General features: G+C 45.7%; 1 long non-coding RNA gene across 1 annotated transcript in view; it reads right to left on the reverse strand.

The window, feature by feature from the left end:
• The window catches only part of LOC147701160 (uncharacterized), a 114,063-nt gene extending 110,530 nt beyond the window's left edge, over positions 1-3,533 (reverse strand). Inside the window, exon 1 of the long non-coding RNA XR_015297159.1 lies at positions 3,210-3,533. This is a non-coding gene — a long non-coding RNA (uncharacterized LOC147701160). The remainder of the gene's footprint in view (positions 1-3,209) is intronic.
• Positions 3,534-17,616: the final 14,083 nt, after the last annotated feature.

Consider the following 17,616-nt stretch of genomic DNA (forward strand, 5'->3'; position numbering starts at 1 on the left):
GATAAAATAAATGTGATCATCCCATGGGAGGGAACATGGCTGGAACCAGTGAATAACAAAGAGAGGGGCTGCCAGTAGCAACTGCCTGCCTACCGGCAGAATAAATGAAGAAGCAGGCCCACACTGCTGAAGAAATAATGAGGCAGTGTGACCCTTAATTCCTGCTCACAAGACACACTTTCAGCCTGGCTGGTGTCCATAATGTGGGTTCACATACCGCGAAGATCATCCAGGAGACCCCGTTGCTGATAAGGGAGACACTCAGATGTTAATGTGGAATTCACAGTCCCAGCTCATAAACACAAGACTTCGGAGGCAAGAATGTAAACAATACACCCTGTGTGTGTATTGCGTACTGGCGGTCAGCTGCTGTAGAGCAGGAGCTGTGGAGACAGCGGAGTGGCTCCACTGTGTTTATGGGGGCACGGTGATCTGTGACGTCTCCCTCCTCTTCCTACCTTAGCACCATCTTTAGAGAGGGATCTAAGCATACTTGCAGATCTCAGAGACAGCACAAACTCTGTCTAGGCTCCACCTAACAAAGTCCTTCAAAACAGATCAAAGCAGTACTTCAGCGCTAGGATTCTGATAGGAGAAGCACTCGAGGAACGACAGGACACAGAATGCCAAGGCCAATAGTAATGGAGGAAAAATAAGTGACAAGAACAAGAACCAATGAAAATCAAGGAAAGAAAGGGGCGCAATGTAAGCCCCTTTAAAGATATATTCAATCTATACTACTATTATAAAGGAAGAACTTTGAACCTTTGAGGCGGGTAAACTCGGGAACCACAGCGCCAATCCAAACACCCGATACATCGTTGTAATTGGCAGGGTCTGTAGATGGACATAGGCTATATAAAATAAAAAAATATACGTTATTTAAAATATTTACCTAAAAAAAAAGTAGTCCCTTGGAAGTAGCGCAAGCCGGCCGCGACGTGCGTGCTGACATCAGGAGCCAGGAAGGAGCGGCGGACATCAGCACGGGGAGGAGCGCCGGACAGACAGGGAGGAGCCGCAGACAGGCGGGGAGGGGATGCGGACAGGCGGTGAGAAGCGGCGGACAGGCGGTGAGGAGCGGTGAGGAGCGGCGGACAGGCGGGGAGGAGCCGTGAGCAGCGGATGAGGTAGGTGAAATACAAAAGCTACACGTGGGGAGGAGCGGTGAGTGTAGGTGAAATACAGGCGGGGAGGAGCGGTGAGCGTAGGTGAAATATAGGCGGGGAGTAGCAGTGAGCATTAAATGAAGCAAAAGAGGTAGCAAACGGCAAAAGTGAGTACATTACAAAAGTTAGAATCGTGAGCCAACAACATACAAGAGGTAACAAACGGTGCATTACATGAGGAAAAAGTGGCCGGGAGGAGCGGTGAGCGTAGGTGAAATACAGGCGGGTAGGAGCAGTGAGCATTAAATGAAGCAAAAGAGGTAGCAAACCGTGCATTACAAAAGTGAGAATCGTGAGCCAACAAAATACAAGAGCTAGCAAACGGTGCATTTCATGAGGAAAAAGTGACACGTGCAGGTTACAAAAGCGTACAAAGGAAACATAGATGTATAATACTGCAATATATGAAGGAAGGCTCCGGGGGACCCACGGACATTACAAAAGTGAGTGCATTACAAAAGTGAGAATCGTACAAAAGTTAGAATCGTGAGCCAACAACATACAAGAGGTAACAAACAGTCCATTACATGAGGAAAAAGTGGCGGGGAGGAGCGGTGAGCGTAGGTGAAATACAGGCGGGGAGGAGCAGTGAGCATTAAATGAAGCAAAAGAGGTAGCAAACCGTGCATTACAAAAGTGAGAATAGTGAGCCAACAAAATACAAGAGGTAGCAAACGGTGCATTACATGAGAAAAATGTGACGTGTGCAGGTTACAAAAGCGTACAAAGGAAACATAGAGGTATAATACTGCAATATATGAAGGAAGGATCCGGGGGACCCACGGACAACGTCGGGGCGGGCGGGGGCCCTGAAGCATGATTGCTCCTGGACAAGGTCGGGACGGGCTGCTATTACAATAGATTTCACAAGCTTGCGCTGTGCAGGCAAAACCTAAAAAGGAACTGCAAGCTGTGGTGCCTATAGCCACACACATTTTAATTTTGTAGGCAGCGTTTTACAACAGTGACCTGAATTTCAACCTGAGAGAATGTAACTTTGAGTCATGTTCTGATGTGGAGCCTGCCTCTTGACCCCGGAAGTGCCTGTACTGGAACAGCCTTCTGCCTATTGGTTGGTGAGCAAAAAAAAAGAAGCATTGTCAAAAACCAATAGGCCTGGTATCTTCCGCCAGCCTTTTGGCAATCCTATAAAATACCAGGATGTGCATAGTAGGGTGTGGTAAGCCCCATCATCTGCATGTTATGCCCTATTTTGCAGGGAAACTTGCACTAGGCAGTAATTATCACACCCAATACATTCCAGACACTGGAAACCAGGCTACTGGCAATGAGAGCTTAAATATTGTATTTGTAATTGCATTTATATAGCGCTTACTTCCCCATAAAATGAGGCGTCAAAACTCTTTACGGTGAGTAGCACGCTACTTTGGAACCCAAGGTTAGCGGTTAATCTAGTGTGTAGTTGGTTATTGCAAATAGTCAAGTGTTCCTAAGAAAAACATATTATAATTATTATAATTAAATAACATTCTGTGTTGAAAATCAAAAGGGAGCGTAAAGTATGGGCCTAGAAATGTTTCAACTATGTTTTTTAAGCTTTAGGGACGCACTTAGGGCTCGAGTCGGGGGTCCACGCGGGTGGACGGCGTCCCCCCACTCTTTTCACAGGGTGGACGCCGTCCACCCTTCCAAGAAGGTGGGCCCCACAGATATAAGCTGAACGTGTCCCGGTGTCATTTTCAGACACCGGGACACGTTCAGTACGTGACGTCATGGGGTAATTTGCATGTTGTCAGTCCCCCCACTTCTTTTGATAGGACCTGAGCCCTGGACGCACTTAGCAATAACCTTCATGAGAATGCACTAACCTGTCATCTTTGCCCTGGCAGATGGCTTTCCCGTGGACGTACAGAAGCGCGCTGTCTGTTCCGCCTGCGGCAGTGAAATGGTTAAATTAAAAAATAAACGCGCATCCCTCAAGATGACTCTGAATTAGAAATGCCTTTCAACAATTCACGCTGAGGCGAATGCTTCCGAAGACACCGTGGGCCGCGCGGGGCCCGCATGGATTATTCATACCTGGCCCTGCTATCAAGGGAGAGGAAAGCCCCGGCTCAGCGATCTGAAGGGAAGGCGGGCGGGGGAGGGGGGAGGACGCAATCCCTTTTGATCAACTCCATCGCGATTTAACATTGACGAGCAGGGATGCGCGAGGACGCCAATAATTCCTGTTTGACGATGGGAATAGCAGGTCCCCCGGGGGCGCCGTGCTCGCTGCTGGTCCCGGCCTTCTGATGCTGCTGATTGCCAGTCACGGGGAGACGGAGGTGTCCCCTGGGGACGGAGGGCTCACCTGCAAAAGACGCCAGGCAGGAGTATTAAATGGCGCCGTGAAGGCTTTAGCCAGATAAAGAAATTGATGCAATGGCCCCGCCGGGAGATTCAAATTATTCATGGCGGGCCACAAAAGAGCTATAGCTTTAATGGCAATGCATGCTGGGAGTTCCCCTTAGTCGAGGAGGTTATTGCAATTTTAGGTTTGGCGTGGGCCAAGGATATCTTTTCATTTAAATATGAAAATATATGTAGACTACATATTTAAAGGGATCTTTTAGCCGGCTTTCTTCATCCATTGGTCTGTTGATGTCAGTTGCGGCCTCCACAAAACTCCAGTTGGGGGTGTTAAAGGGGATAGAATAAAAAAGAAAAGAAAAAAGTTACCTGTCCTGCGGCGGTCGGTGCTCCTCTTCACTCCTGAGTGTCCGAGCAGTTCCTGGGACACCAGCACACCCAATCCAGACGCTGCCGTCATAGCATGAGAGCAGCGCCAGGATTGGTCTACGCAGCCTCGTTTGCCACCAGGGGCGGCCTCAGGCATGTGCAAGCTGTGCACCTGCACAGGGCCACCAAACCCCAGGGGCCACCACGCCAATATATATCCTTAATATAATATTCCTCTGAGGATGGATACATATTTGTGTGGCGGTCCCTGGCAGGGATTTGGCGGCCTCCGGCTCTGTTCCACTTCCAAACACCCTGATCCCCCCTCTTCACTGGCCTCCTCGCTCCGCCCCGCCCGGACCCCCTCTTCCGGGGCCCTTACCTACGCTCCCTGCCCAGGGCCACCATGAGCCTAGAGCCGCCCCTCGGACAGGGCCTTAGTGCCGGTGGTGTTTTTCAACCCGGCTGTGCAACAGAGCCAGGTTGGAGAAACCTAAGTTTGCATGTCTGTTTGGCCGACCTGAGACGGCCGGCCAAACCGACATGCGCACTTTACAGTGTGCCTACCACTCCTCCCTACCATGGCCAACCTACCCTGCCCAAGACTCCCTGGCTCAGTCAGTGCGAAAAAATGATAATACTGTTATGTTATTTTATTTTCTGCTGACTGGCTCAGTGAGTCGAGACTGCTCTGCCATTATGGAGGAGCCGCCCCTGGTTAATGTGTCATTTACATTTTGCTTCCACCTGCTTCAGCATACAGCAACAGGCAGGTAGTTAGACCGCTTAAGTCTCTAGCTAACATCACTTGAGTGAATGCATTTTGCTCTTTCACAAGGAGAGGAGCACTTCTGCACACAAGCTGCATACATGCCAACGCTCCCGATTCAGGCGGTACACTACCAATTTCAAGGCTAGTCTCCCACCTCCTGATTCCTGCAAGCAAAAACCCTATTCCTCAGCGGGTATCAGATGACAGGGGCTGGTCTTGTTAGTCTCAGATCATGCACTGCCAGTAACCTGCTTCTGCAAGCAAGTGCACAACATTTTGTCACAATTTCTCTCCCTGCCATAGCGAATGGAAAACACTTATATTTGAATTTCCGAAATCCGATCCTGCAGCAGTGCACTAGCAAGTCCCATACAGGCCAATAGACCCGATGTAGGCGGCAAAAGAAGTCAATGGGAGAAGTACATTCGCCAGATAACTTTTTAAAAATATCTCACACTTTCCTCTTCCAAAATGTTGGCATGTATGCTTATGTGCCAATGTTTTTTTTTCCTACTTTGATGTTGCCTTTGGGCCTGATTCATATTTAAAAGTAAGTTTATGAATGCAGAGACTCCCCAGTCTGGACGGAGAACTCCACACATAAAATATAGGCCTGTCGTTCTCGCCCCAACAGCGGAGTCTCCGTACTCGTAAACATACTATTAAAATGCAGTTGTGCGAATACTGAAAAATTAAACTTACACAATTGCATAAGTTTACCTTTGTGAATCCGACCCTGAAGGACCGGGTTTTAGAACCCAGCGGCGTCAGGGAGAACGCCCGATGCCTTCGAGTTCCCCTGTCTTGGCAAACAGAGACACGGGATACTTCTTGATGACGTCAAAGACCAAAGTTTATTGGCTGCAACCAGGAACAGAGATCTACGAAGCACACACGGGTGGTTCGCTAGAGACTGCACAAATTCAATGAGCGGAGCATGGTCTTTTATGCCAAAAATCAAGCCTCAGGCAACATTCCAAATTTACATTGTGTGCATACAAACGGACCAATGACAGTGTAACATTTTACGAGTAACGTATGACGACAATCCCACTTTCCGTTGTCCAGCCCACCAAAAATGACCAAGCAAATTCCAGGATTCTTGTCGGATCAGGCCGGACAAACCCATCATAAAACCCTCAACCCAAATCAGTGATTATGTCGTAAAGGAAGGAACAGAAACAGATTGGAAGTGAGATAGAAAGGTGGGAGCAGTGTACCATAAACTCGGACCTGCCCTACTCTTTGATCTTTATCAGAACAGCTGCTGAACAAGGAACTGGTTCAACGAGGTCGGCCTCGGGCGAGGAGTCAGTTCGGCCAGGTTATTCAAAAGTCAGCTAAGGCATACGTGTCTCAAGGACTCGTTCGGCCGCAGTCTTCGGCCTATGTGAGGGCAACCATACAAAATGGCTGCCATACACAAAATGGAACCCGAAGGTTCAAACTAAATCCTTGAATACAGAGTGTTCCCATAGATCAATTCATGAGAAAACACTCAGACACACTACACTCGTCATTTGCGGTCTGCTGACACCAACATCGTCCATTTCCGACGACCTTTATTGAACGGGTTCGAAACCATCGAACCCCACTCACAAACCACGGAACTACAACCCTCCATGTTTAGAGTCGGATGTGACATCAGGATGCTATAACAGATGTGAGCACAGGCCGCATTCCATGCTTTATCAGTTCCTGCCTTCTGCCAATGCAGTTGTAAATTAATTTTGGAGTGTCCTTTGTTTACCGTTTCACTTCTAGTATTCCACAGCATAACAAATTGCATCCATTTAAAACTGTTCTGTATTAAGTTAGTGAAAGTTGCAATATTATACATGTGAATTAAAAAGAGGACAATCTTCAGAACACGTTTATTCTGGACTCATTTTTACTAATTGTTCTCTGATAAACTGTACCCAGGAAGAAAAGCAGCCTTCATTGTGTTTAATTTGCAGCACTTTTGTCACTTTTGTATTGCTTTCTTTCTATGTTCCTCTTCCTTTCTGTCCTTCTTTATTGTTTTCTTTTAGACTTCATTCCTCTTTCCCTCTCTTTCCTTTTTCTTTCATTAATTATTTACTTTCTTCTTTCATTCCTTCTTTCCTCCTGGCTTGCTTTCCTTTCGTCTCTCATCCCTTCTTTCCCTTTCTTTTGCTGTCTTCTTTTCTTCCATAACTACTTCTTTCTTTCTTGCTTTCTTTTTCTCTTGCCTTCTTTCTTTCATTTTCCTTCCTTCTTTCTTGCTTTATTTCTCTCTTGCCTTCTTTCTTGTCTTCATTCCGTCTGTCCCTCTTTCTTGATTTCATGCCTTCTTTATTTGTTTCATTCCATTTTGCTTTCTTGCTTTCCTTCTTTCTTCCCTTCTTTCCTTCCTTGTCTCTTGCCTTTCTTCCTCTGTTCTTGCTTTCTTTCTCATCCTCTCTTTCTGTTTCTCTCTTTTTTCTTTCTTTTTCTCCTGTTTCATTCCTTCTTTCCTTTTTTCTTGCTTTCATTCCTTCTTTCTTGCCTTCTGTCTTTCTGTCCTTCTTCCCCTACTCAATTCTGTCTGTCTTTCTATCCATTCTTTCTAGCCTTCTTTACTTTCTTATCTGCTTTCTTTCTTACCATCCTTATTTCTTGCCTGCTTTCCTGCCTTCTTTCTTTCCTTCCTGCCATTTTCTTTATTTCTTTCCCCCTTCCCTCTTTCTTTCATTCTTACTTTTTCTTTCTTTCCTTCTTCCATTCCTTCATTCTTCCTTTCTCAAATGCAAGTGGCTGACAACCAATAGCACAACAATTAGTTTTTTAGATCTATGTTAGGGAAGACCATTTGATTTTACTAAACGTATGTGTATGATATAGCTACTTATAAGGGTTTTCGGCAACACTCAATCTATTTGTCTGTGATTGTGTCATTCACATTTTTCTCCAACCCACTCAAGCATGCATCAATGGGTAACACATCATGCCACTTCCGCCATAGGCTGACTTCTCTTTGATTTACAACATCTTAGTCAGTGTTTTTTTTAACAATTGACAAACATCTGGCAGCTTCTCAAACAATAAAGGTCTGCAAAAGCCATGACAAAATAAGATAACAATTGCCAAAAGGCTGGCGGAAGATACCAGACATATTGGCTTTTGCCAATGCTTGTTCTTTGAGGTGTTGGTAAAATTTCAATGTTTTACGTCCAGATTTCTGTCGGGAAACATTGATAAATAAGATATTGATTCAGTATTTGTAAGGGACGCCTACAATATCCCCCTTCCAGATACAATCGGAATCCCATGTTTGGAGTTGCATAATCTGTTCCGACTCCTAAACTGGGATTAGCGCATAAGAAAAAGCATTCTAACAGTTACAAATGGTGAACTGGAGCCTTTCTGACTGTTAAAATGCTTAGTACATTTGATCCCACATGTTTTTTATTCTTTCACACAAAATCAGAATTTTTAGAATTTACAATTGACAATTTTAATGACAGTATGCTTGACTTTTAAGTGTTACATATTTTACTTGCGTACCCAGTATAGCACATACCTTGTTACATGGCAATGGCGTGCTCTACAGTGAAGGAACTGGTGATGGTGTTGGAGTTTGTGGAGAAGCAGGGACTGTAGTGCTGTGTACACAATTACACTTTTTAATTAGTTCCAGACTTAGTAAAATATACAGGATTTCTTTAGGGAAATCCATTCAGAGAGAGGTAAGAAAGAGAGATACATTTAGGGTTCAGCACAGGAAAAGGGTTCTTACTAACTCTGCATGGGCCAGTTAAAATTTACTCATAAGTTTGCAGCTATTCACGAACATCCAGTTCTGAACCATGGAAACATTTGGAAAACTAAAAGTGAGGAGTAAGGCCTCTTGGGTATCAACCACTAAGATTTTGTATCCCAATGACTTCTGGAAGTATTGCAATAAACAAATGTTTACTTCAGGGTCTCCCTTTCTATAGCATCCCACACCTGATGGGCCTTTGGTGAGGTCTGCTGCTATCATAGTTATAACAGTGGTATCTTCTTGCCACCAGTTGGTAAGAACGGAGCCCCCTTCCTTACACTTAGGTCCTGATAAATGCCCATGACCCACTTGGAGCCACTTGGGCCAACAAGGCAGAAACATGTTGACCATTTATACAATGGCTAGCGGACAATAAATTCCCCACACACCATCCACTGATTTTAACATCATATTAGTCACATTAAAATCTATTTAAAATAACTATGATTTTTATCCTCACTCACATCCTCACGGGCCCCCACTTGGTTTAGAAGTGCATCCCTGTCGTCAGGTGTATGCCCGCCCTCTATCAAACCAAGTTTTTAGAGGGCGAGAACTGGCCAATGATGGGCATGACACCAGGTGCTGTGTGAGACCAGTCCATCACATTTTGTGAGATGCCCTCACTCACAAGACAACCGTAACTTCAATTGAGTCACTACACTAGGGGCAGCTCTTTTTGTGGTAAATAGTTATAACATAACCTAGACACGCTCATGAGTCCCACAGCAGTCCAGGATGTTTCAAGAGTAATGATATCATGCGTGGATACAGTGCACGCGGTAGGGCAACATCGCATTCAGAATATCAGGCACACTGAGGACACGATTCACAAACAAGGCTTAAAAATGAGTTCTACTCCTGTAGCTCTACTCCTACATTCAGAGTAAATTCAAAATGTTTAGTCACCCACAACAAACCATAACAGTACTCATGGAAATATTGAAAGATTAATGATTTACAAGACTATTCATATTTTCACAAATGTATTATTTATCTGCAATACTTCCAGAAGCCATTGGGTACAAAATCTTGGTGGTGGTATTTAAACTCTTTACAATAGTGCTTTCCGAACACAAAGTACTGGTGAAAGGTTTTATGACCTTTTATGACCTTATTACTGGACAGTATTCGTGGTCCATAATGCGATTTGGTACTGGTGTTCAAGGACTCAGAAACCGCTGATCTCTAATTGTATAGCCAACTTATTCCTGTTGTACACTTGGGTGTCCAAGAATAGCAATATGCAAAGGAAAGCTTACTCCTGCAGAATGTAAGTACGCTAAAAAAATCCAGACTTATAAGCCATTTATAAACTTTAATTCTAAATTGATTCCCAAACAGCCTAATTTATACATTATTTAGATCTTCAAAACGTGATTTACACGTATACAAAGATTTAGGGACTTATTACGAGTACTGGCATACTCACGGTGGCACCCCGACCGCCAGCACCCTGGCGATCCAACCGCTGTATTATGATGGTGCCTTTGGGACCACCACAAGACCGCCGGGATCCAGGAACCCGCTTCTGTGGTGGGCTGAAAAGGGGCTTAATATGCTGACGGTGCCAATGCAGGGTAGCGGAAATGCAGGTAAGGGGGCAAATCTGGCCATGGGGGTGCATGCCTGGGGGCACATGTTATGCCACCCTACAATTGCACCTTCCTGCATGCACTGTGTGGTATGCACAGCAAGGTCATTGGCACACCATGCAGGTACGTGCTGCAGGCTCTCTCATGGCGGCAGTATGCTGTTTAGGCTCTCCTATGACCCTAACATACCCGCCACCATGACACCAACGCTGCATCGCCTGTCCGTCCTGTGGAATTAACCCATATTCTGGTTGACAGGTTCACCACAGGCTTCCAGGGACCGCCGCGGAGGCGAACCCAGAGGAAGACCGCCAGGCTCGTAATAAAGCCATTGCTTTCACTTACTTAATTTTGGGAGAAAAACTTCTCCAAGGGGCTTGGAATGAGGGTTTCAAGGTAGGCAGTTCCTTGGAAGTTTCACCATCAAATGTATGTATTCATAAACATTTGTCCGGTTTAGTCCCACGCTGGGCACTTTTGCATATGTAAATACTTACCCAAGAAAGAATGAGTATTGAAGCACTGTTGGTTTTTTACCCCTGGAGAAAACATTTTTAAAACTTTAGCAGTTCAATTGAAATTACTGTGCTATCTTTGTACATACACACATGTGTTGGAAGTACTGTAAATGCAATTGCATGGATGTAAATTGGAATTCCATCCGTAATCCTGGGAATTGACAGCTGCCACAGCTCTGCAGGTTTACGCCTGGTTTCCTTTGGACCTGCTTTTCGAAACCTATCTGCACATCCATTGTCGAGGTAGGTGCAGCAAAGGCTTGATTTATGGATGCCAATTTACGTTTGGGCTTTGTACCTACACCAGTAGTGATATTTACTGACATGCATTTTGACATCTGAGTAAATCTTCCTGACAGGAAGCCCTGAGACGTTTGTGCACACCAACCCAGGTACTATTGGGCTGATTATGATGGAGGATTTTCCGCATCCTCTGGGCCGGCGGAAGCCACCGCCGGCCCGGAAGATGCGGAAAATCCTCTGCGGACCCACCAAAGACCCACTGCCACATTAGGATGGCTGGTGGGTCCTGGTTTCAGTCCGTCGCTTTTCCACCGCGGTTGACTTACAACCGCGGCGGAAAAGCTGTAACATGGCTGGCGGTGTCTATCAGACACCGCCAGCCATATTAGGATAGTGTAAAAGAGGTGCTTTTCCACAGCGGGGTCTCCGCCGTGGAAAAGCATACGGACTTTGACTTCGGGGGCCTGTTGCGGGCCCCCTGGGTGAAGTGGGGGTGGGGGGTGCACATGCACACTGCTTGCATTCAGCACACCTGGCACCCACTTGGCATCATTTTCGCCTTGTTTTGACGATCCCAGCCGACTTTAGGGCTGAAGATCGAGGTGCAGAGCAAACAGATTCTACGGCGGCCATATTGGGTGAGGGGGCGAGAGCTGTGAGAGCGCTCCAGTCTCCTGTACTTAAGGAGCCCCTAGGAGGCAGGCAAGTGATTCTAGAGCCTTGCCAACACTTTGTCTGTCATCAAAACACGCTAGGAGCAATTTAGAGCTACTGCGTGCAACGTTTTTGTACTTTTAAAAATCGCCGAATTTTACTTCTAAATTGTTGAATTTTCACACTGCTTGCATTCAGCACACCTGGCACCCACTTGGCATCATTTTCGCCTTGTTTTGACGATCCCAGCCGACTTTAGGGCTGAAGATCGAGGTGCAGAGCAAACAGATTCTACGGCGGCCATATTGGGTGAGGGGGCGAGAGCTGTGAGAGCGCTCCAGTCTCCTGTACTTAAGGAAACAGTTGTTCTCCGCGCTAGCGGTCGCGTTTGCGGACGCGCCTCCTCAGCGCCGGAGTCACGCCAGAGTCAGCCCGTCTGCGCCCGTCAGCGTTCCGGCAGCAGACGGGTCAGGACGGCTGGCTGGCATTTACCTTTGGTTGGTGCCTTACTCTTCTCGGCTTTAGCTATGTGTTTCTCTTACTCCTCAGAGACCCTCTTAAATATGCGTCCTCCGGTAGGTCGCTGCCACTCTGTCTTTCCTGGTTGCCGTACCCGTAGGAAAGGTTGTACTGAGTGCGGATGGCGCTTTCCTATACACAACAAGCCGATTTTGATCCACCAACCTATCACTACCACCTGCGTACTCCTTAACACACGTTCCCTAGGCTGTCATGCGCTAGATATTTGGAATTTGCTCGATAACTCTAATATATCCTGCCTCTTTCTCACAGAGACTTGGCTTAGTGATACCTCGGCCCCTGACTTAGTCAACGCCATCCCACCTAACTATTCCATCATCAGGAGGGACAGAACATCTGGGCGCGGGGGTGGTGTGGCTATCATAGTTAACAACCAGCTACACTGCACTACCTTCCCGATAGACAATATTCAGGACACCGAGGCGCTCGGCTTTACACTTCATTTGTCTCCCCACCAGGCATGTACCGGCATTCTCGTATATAGAACTCCCGGTCCCTTAGGTTCTTTCCTGGATGAATTACAGGTAGCACTTTCTGTCCCATGTCTTAAATCAGAACATTGTTTACTTTTAGGCGACCTAAACATACACATGGATGAGGCCACAAATCCTGACACAATGAAACTCATGGAGGTCACAACAGCATTAGGACTTACACCTTTCATTCATAATCCCACGCATAATAAGGGCCATACTCTGGACCAAGTTTTTTCCACCGTCCCTATTAATGTACTTGCTCCTCAGCCAGTATTATGGTCGGATCATTACTTAATCTCCTTTTTCCTATTAAGTACCCCTCCCCCTAGACCAAATCCCACTACCTCTGCTAAACGACTTTCCAGGCCTTTTCATCTGCTCTCTAATGAGATGCTACTACAGGCCATGTCATGTTCACCCTGCACCTTGTCAGGTAATGTGGAAATCGATCTAGCTCATTACACTGACTGGCTCACGACTATACTGGCGGATCTCGTGCCTGAGAAAGCCGCTAAACCCGGAAACAAACGTCCTTCAGCTCCTTGGTTCACATCTCAGCTTAGAGAAGCCCGTCAAAACTGCAAGAGAGCAGAAAGAGCCTGGAGGAAAGACTACAATCCTCTTGAGAAAGAAAAATTTAAAAACTTAACTAGATCTTACCACAAGATGATTTGGAGTGGAAAAAAATCCTATCTTGAACGTCGGATAGACGAATCTGAAAACTCCTGTAAGGAACTTTTTAAAATTGTCAAGGATTTTACTTCTCCGTCCCTAGGCATCTCTGCTCAGCCTCACTCAGTACCTTGGCTGACTGAACTGGCACATTATTTTGTAGATAAAATAACATCTATTCAAGCCTCTCTTGCCATTTACTCAAAACAGCCTCAGGATGCTGCTCTTGGTGCCCTCTCCTCTTCACAACCCACCCTCTGGGAATTCCCGCAGCTGAGCCTTGCTGCTTCATTAGACCATCTGACAAGCTTGAAGTCGGGCTCTCCTCTAGATCCTTGCCCGGTCTCTTGCCTTAACAAAATAGCCCCTGTGCTAAATGGCCCAATCAATTCCATTCTTAATTCCTCATTGTCTTCTGGCGTAGTCCCTCAGGCTTGGAAGAGTGCTCTCATCCTTCCACTCATAAAAAAAACAGCTTTGGATCCCATCATACATGCCAACTACAGGCCTATTTCTCTCCTCCCTGCTCTGGCAAAGGTGGCGGAAAGACATGTGCACAGATCTATCTCTGACTTCATCGAGAATAACAATCTGTTGCACCCCACTCAATCTGGGTTTCGTGCTAATTACAGCACAGAGACCGCGCTACTTGAAGTCACCACTGCCATCAGAGAGGTCTTGGATACTGGAGGAAAGGCCATGTTGGTCATGTTGGACCTGTCGGCGGCGTTCGACACTGTTCCCCATGATACCCTCCTAATTCGACTCTGGGATTGTGGTCTCCGGGGGACGGTGTGGAACTGGCTCAAATCATTTCTAGCTAGCCGTCGACAAACGATCTGGGCGCCACCTCACTCCGCAGCTATGGCAACTCTGGAAGTGGGGGTCCCTCAGGGGTCTATTCTTAGCCCCCTGCTCTTTAACATCTTTCTGGCCCCCCTTGCAGAGGTTGCGGAGTCGTTCGGCGCTCAGATCGTGTCTTACGCTGACGACACCCAGCTCTTGTTCACATACGACAAGAATGAGGTGTTCGATGGGATTCGCATCAGAGGCTGCCTAGAAGCAGTCTTTGATTGGTTCAAAAGACACGGCTTAAAATGCAACTCCGATAAATCGGAGCTGCTTTTTTTGGATGTGTCTCTGAACCTAACTGGAAAAGTTGGTGGCCACAAGACCTGTTTCCACCGGTTAATGCAAGTACCAAGGCTAAAAATCTAGGTATCATTGTTGACAATGAGTTATCCTTTGGGCCTCAAATATCCTGTCTTTCGGGGAAATGTTTCGGGATCCTGCGGATGCTCAGGAAATTCCTCCCCTTGATTTCTATGAACCACCGAAGGGTCATTGTCCAAGCACTTGTCGGGTCGCGTTTGGACTATGCAAATGCCCTCTATCTAGGACTCCCTAAATATCTCGTGAGGAGACTTCAAGTAGTCCAAAATTCAGCTGCCAGGGCTATTTATGGACTCCCTAGACGAGCTAGTGCTTCTGACTTGTTGAAGGAACTGCACTGGCTTCCTATAGCCAAGAGGGCTCTCTTTAAAAGCCTGACGCTGACCTACAAGGCCCTTCATGACTCAGGCCCTAGGTACATTAGGAAGCGCCTTGCTCTTTACAAGCCGAGCAGAACTTTGCGATCTGCCTCCTTGTCTAAAATGGTTGTTCCAACCATCAAGCGAACCAGACAAGGGGGGCGCTCTTTTCATTACCTGGCCCCGCGCGCCTGGAATGAGCTTCCCATTTCTCTCAGACAAGCCCCTAGTCTGATGTTGTTCAGAAAGGCATTAAAAACCTGGCTGTTTACCAGTTAACTTCGCTGTTCCTTTTATTCTGCAGTTATGTTTCCTCTTCTTAAAGGACCTCTTCGCTAAAGCGCCGGGACACTCCTACTGGAGTAGCCGTTGCGCTATAGAAGAACCCTAATAACATAACATAACATAACATGGTACCCCCCTGCATTTGTATGCAGAAATTGGCAGGCACCGCGCGGTGCCTGCCGCTTTCTGCATACAAATGCAATGTATGCATTTTTAACATTGAGGAGGGTGCAGCTTAAAGCTGCACCCGCCGCAATGTTAAAGATAGAGGATGTGACCGCCACCCTGGCGGTCACATCCTAATCTGCACGGAGGGAACGCCGCTGCCCATGCGGACATTACCTCCTACTCTGGGGTCGCGGACGGACTCAAGTCCGTCCGCGATCCCAATGAGCCCCTATATACGGCTGCTCACAAACATGTCATGGCCTATTCTCCTTGGTCAGGGTCGAGTATTTAGTTTTATGAACAGCAGGAGTGCGCCCCGCTCTGAAGCAGAAAAACAAGGGAGCACCCCAAACATGGAGAGGGCGTCATGAAGACTGCTCCTCAATGGTTACATATTTTAACTTTGGATCACCAATAAAAATACAAGTTTTGAGGTTGAATGCACCTCTAAGTTACATTTACACTCGTAGAAATGTACCATTAGGCACATGATTTTTTTTTAGTACTGGGTTTAATACATAATATAGAAAAGAATTCTTTGGGAAGGACTGGGAATCTGGGATCACTCCTGCTCCGTTTATGCCTGGCCTCCTTTGTACATGCCAAAAAAGTTGCCATTTTATTTCCTGGTGAAGAACAAAAAGGTTAATTTACAACTTGACCTATATCTCTGAAAAATAGTAGGTCTTTTATTAAGATATAGAACTGTGAAAATTAGGATACACACAAAATAGATATTGACAAATTCAATAAGTCAGACTTTTGTATAGTGCATGTACACTTGCAGATGAAGATACAAGATCCAAGCATGCATTCTAGTTTATTTTAATGCAGTTTTATAGAGATGAATCTTAGCCCACATTGACATAGATTACACATACCTGCAAATACAGAAACGTGAACACACAATCCAATACACCTACAGCTACACCATGCACTGAAACCTGGAAGGATAAAAGTGTGGAAGCACATTTCATGGGCACTTAATATTTAAATCCTTTGCTGACAAAACCATGCTTGAGGTAGACGAAAGGTTGCTGTGAATGTCTAATCAATATTTGGCCTCTCCTGCCATCATCACTGTTGCTGGGTGATGTAATAATTCAGTCTTCGCTACCACATTTAAACAGGAGTAAAGGCATGCAATAGTTTCCCTGGGTCTGCAAGACTAATTGCAATAATCTATAACCACTGGATTTACCACTAACCTTGGGTTCCAGAGCAGTGTGCTGCCTGGCGTAAAGGGTTTCAGCACCTCACTAGAGGTTGTAAGTGCTAAATGAAAGAAATTGAAATACAACCCATCTGTCGGTCTTTATGCACCAGGGTGTCTTTAGCTATGCAGCTCTGAACAGTATCCAGCCGAAGACCCTGATTTTTATATTTGAGGTTATACCACCATCTAACGGTGAGTCATGAGAACAAATGTAACATAAAAGTTATACTGATGTTGTACACTGCTGTATCTTAAAAGGTTAGGCCAAATTGTACTTCCTTATGGTCTGACTTGACATTGCAGCGGTCCCCAGACAATTATGTGCGAATAACTAAGAGGGTGGTTGTGGTTCCACCCAAATGCTGGGAGCCAAGAGTGCAGGTTTCTGTTGTGCAGAAATGGTGTGCTTTCATAAAAAAATGTGTGCCCTCAAACAGCAGTGATGATTTTCTCTATTTATCCAGCTCTTTGTGCTTGAACAAGTAGGTGCACACACATTACATTGTAATGCTATTCAAGTGTCTTAGATAACTAGATAATGTATGGTGTTTTTCACTGGCAGCAGCACAGATGGGAGAGGAAGTAGTCAGTAACCTAAATTGCTTTTTAGGTTGGCTTCCCCGAGTACAGGAGATTGGGCCAATGTGTTTGCTTGCACTTTTTGGCTTATTGAAGTATATACTTGATGCAGCAAGACTGAGTTGGTTATGGGTGCAAGCCAATGATCTTGGCTAGAGGCCTGATCTGTATATTATGAAATGTTATGGTAAAGGCACTAGGCCTGATACATGCATTATGAAATGCATATGTTAAAGTTAATAGTCATTAAAGTGTCAGGGGTGTGGAATTTAATAGTACATGCCCATGGGACAGGTTGCTTCATAAATCTACTTGTCCGGTAAAAAAAGTTTAGTGTACCTGTGGTGCCTTGCTGTATAGCAGCAAATTATGGCAGCATTCTCATTACAAAGGAGCTCTGATAATAGTCTCTCTGATTATGAAAGGGCTGATACTATAGAGGGGTTTTAATATTAGTGAGTCTATTATTTTGCCACCTTTCCTCCGATCTACGTACTGGGGCTGGAGGTAGGGGTAAGCAATAGCTCCAGGTTTTAATTTAGTGAGTGCAAACCTACTAACTTGCATGTTTTATGGTTTTTCACCAGCTCTTCCCTAAACTTTTCTATACTGAGAAAGTTTGAAAATTTACTCCTGATAAGGGCAGAAGTAAAACTCCTTCCAGAGTTGGGAAAAAAGCGGTTGGAAGGAAGGTGAACTTGTAGACGCTCAACAGATTTTCGCACAAGTAAATATACACATGCATATTT

The sequence above is a fragment of the Lissotriton vulgaris genome, chromosome 7 (genome assembly GCF_964263255.1).
Source record: "Lissotriton vulgaris chromosome 7, aLisVul1.2, whole genome shotgun sequence".
NCBI classification, from domain to species: Eukaryota; Metazoa; Chordata; class Amphibia; order Caudata; family Salamandridae; genus Lissotriton; species Lissotriton vulgaris.